The following is a 3,748-nucleotide window of genomic DNA, read 5'->3' as shown; positions in this document are numbered from 1 at the left end:
ACGGAATGCCGTTAAGCTATCGGGTCGGGTTTTGGATCCGATAACCCATTAACAGCCCCGACCAATGGGGATTTTCCACGTGTAAAATCATCATTGGCTGGAGGAGACATGTGTCAGGTCCGCGTTGGCACAGGTGTCACTCATCCAATGGGCGAGACGTGCCTATGATATGTTGACACGTGGACCGGCCCATCAAGTTTAAATGGGCCGGCCCAACTGAAGGCCCACAAGATTCTTGCGGATCATAATGGGCCGGCCCAGCTAAAGGCCCACGAGATTTCGTCGACATTAATGGGCCGGCCCAGCTGTAGGCCCACAAGATTTTGAGGACCCTAGTAGGCCGGCCCATTAACTGGCTGCCATGTTTTGGGCCAAATGCCGGCCCATATTTGATCCGGTCCATTAATGGTCTGCCACGCTCCAGGCCTCATAGTGGCCCATATGAGATCCGGCCCGTTAAAAGCCTACCACGTTCTGGGCCAAATTACGGCCCAGATCAGGTCTGGCCCTTTAAGAGGCTTTGGGCTCAATTATGGCCCATATCAAATTCGGCCCGTCAACTGGACACTATGCTTTTGGGCCCACTTGCTAAAGGCCCACTTAGTAATTCGGCTTGATATTAGTTTTGGCCTATTAAGGGCCCGTTTAACATTTCGGCCCTATATTAATTTCGGCCTGTTAAAAGCCCGTCATATAGTTGGGCCTAACTACGGCCCGGTTTACATCCGGCCTGCTCGCAGCCGATATCTGATTGGGCCAAACAAGGACTGGGACAATTTTGGCCTGTTAAAAGCCCGTGATTTGATTTGCACAATCATGGGCCGGGATTCATTTCGGGCTGCTGCCAGCCCGTGAGCTGTTTGGCACGTTTCAGGCCCAACCTACATCATGATTGCATGATGGCCTGATTATGTACCGTAATTTTACGGTTTGGCCGGTTTACTGCAAAGAAAGGATATATATACAGTAAAATAACTGCAACATCATGAATAAGAAAAAACCTAGACTATACAATAAAGAAATGACAGCATATTACATCCACTGGGCATCAAAGTTCGCCACTATGATAATAAAGCACAAGCAGATAGCAGATTACATACACTGGGCATCAAAGATCGCCACCAGTGCAAATAAACACGCCGACAAAATAATATACAAAACCGACAGCACTTCAATAGAGTTCAAGAATGGTTAGCCCTGCTGGGGAGCTGCAGCGCAAGCAGCTAAGCAAGATGATGAGACTGCGCTTGTTCAACACTTATATCTTCCTCACTCTAAAAGATAAACAAGCAGACAGATGACAGGTTTTGCACATAAAAGTATCAGTGCTGACAATTCATCGCATTTCTTACTGACGAATAAAGTGACACAGTTTAAAATTGCATTAACACAATATGGTATTGTTCAGGTCAAGACATGGCAGGAAATGACATTGTGAAGGAGTTGGCAGCTTCACGACACCACTGGATTATAGATCAAGAACTCATAAGTATCAATGGTTAGTGTGCTGTCAATTTATACCATTTCAGATTGGCAAATAAAGAGACGGTTTAAATAATAGTAGAATGATATGGCATTGTTCATAGTTAAGACATTGCAGAATATGACATTGTGATGTAGTGGGTAGGTTCACCACACCACTGGATTACGGATGAAGAACAGAAGCATACATGCAGTGCAAAAGAAGATCACTTGCTCTGTATAGTTTGATTTACATGGTATGAAGAAGGAACTTGGTTGTACAACTGAAAACTTAAATTGAGAAAGGACACACTTTTGTTTATGAACTACATAATAAACTTTAAACAAGCAATTTGATGCAAACACCAAAAATAAACAGCTGTTGCAGTCATGCCTAACCAAATATATACAACAAAGTTTGAAGGCTTGAGATGGACAAACTTACATTATTGGTGAAGACAGGCTCTATAAAGGCCTTGTCCATATGGGGGGCAATTCAAGAAGTTTACCACAGAATCTTCTTCAAAAGCATTGCCTTTATTCTACATTTTGTTAAGAGTAAATATAGATGTGATAATATACGAAAAAATGGAGAATATTTAAGATAATATGAAGAGTGATGCTACATAACCAAGTAGCTATAAATGTAAGTGCAGCAATACAGGCAAAAGGTACAGCCAAGAGCAATGCACAGCTAAACTTCTTCAGTACCAACCTTAGGTAAGAGTAAATATAGATATGATGTGTAGAAAATGGAGGGCAAAGGAAAATAAGCTGCAGAGTGATGGTACATGAACAACTACCTGTCATTATAAGTACACAGATAAAGGACAACATGTACTTACAAGAACAATGCAGAGCTAAAAAAATTGGCATTAGATATATTCTACACTAATGTAACCATTCATACAGATCGGATAATTTGGAGCGAACAATTGATAAGCAAGCTATCATGCATACTACTGTCACATAATGAACCAGGTATGTATGCAAGTACAGTGATACATGACAACAGGTACTAACAAGAGCAAAGCAGCGGGCAGCATATTTGCGATATCCTGTCGTTTTTGTCAAACCGGAATTCTTCTTCGAGCAGATTTCCTGCAAAAAAGATCCATAAGGCACATGCGGAAAAGTAGAAGTTTAAATTGTCATGTGATTTCATAGACAGTACCTCATCCTGGGAACGAGACCAGTGCATAACAAGGTTTTTCCATTCAATGACTTCTAAATTTAGCACAGGAGACTTCACCGGAAATTCGTTTATAGACTTGCCTTCAGAGTGTGATTTCCTCATGTAACACCGATACTACTGCAATGCTTCCTTGAAAAGCACAAGCAAGTTTTGCTTGTGATGACTATCCAGATTGACCCTCGCCTAGTTACAACAATGTAGTGTAAATCATTGATGTGTTCAATCAGCAGAAAACAGGAAAATAATAACCATGAATAATAGCACTTACACGTAAGTTGGACAGGAAGATGTGAAAATGGTGTTTGTCTTCACAATAATCTTCCCATGATGGGAATATATGCACGTAGTCCCTAACAACATTGAAAGCACTGTCTTTTAAACTGGGAATAAATGGAATGGGGTTCCAATCTGCAGGAATTGGCCGTCTCTGCAGTTGGGATAGGTCTTCGGCCGGTGGACTTGCTGTACTTTTTGCTGGAGTGGGATTTTTTTTGTGGTACAGCTGGTGCTATGGCAAATGAAATCGGTATACCTTTTGCTGGAGTGCGGGTCATGTGTGATGGGGCTAGTGGTGTGGCCAGTGAAGTATGGGTACAGTCTGCTGGAGTCGGTCCTATGTTTTGTGTCACTGGTTGTACAGCCAATATAAGTGGGGTGTTGTCTGATTTCTCCAGAACCACCATGTTTTTCAAGGACTTTGCTGCTGCTCCTTCAGGTTCGGCAATCACCCTCTTCCTTTTTGATACCTGATGCACAAGAACAGCATTTGAGTGGAAAAACATGGTATGATGATAGATGGAATATGTATTGATAATGTATGGGCATGGCATCTCGACATATATGATGAGTAAACTAAGCAGATGGCGGTGCAACAAAGTAGAAGAAATGCAAGACAACATATGCAAGATACCCGCAATCAATAAAACATTGCCAAATTAGAACAGGCACCTTGATGGGTGAACAGGACATGCCATCTTCCTTTGACTCCTCGAGGTTAGAATAGTCATTAGGATCATATTCTGAACAAGAATCAACAGGTGGGGAGCGTATGAGTTTCATTGCATCCAGAATGGCACTCAATGCCTTGGTGCC

The sequence above is a fragment of the Triticum urartu genome, chromosome 2, assembly GCF_003073215.2.
Source record: "Triticum urartu cultivar G1812 chromosome 2, Tu2.1, whole genome shotgun sequence".
In the NCBI taxonomy this organism is placed as follows: Eukaryota; Viridiplantae; Streptophyta; class Magnoliopsida; order Poales; family Poaceae; genus Triticum; species Triticum urartu.
This window is presented reverse-complemented; position numbering follows the sequence as displayed.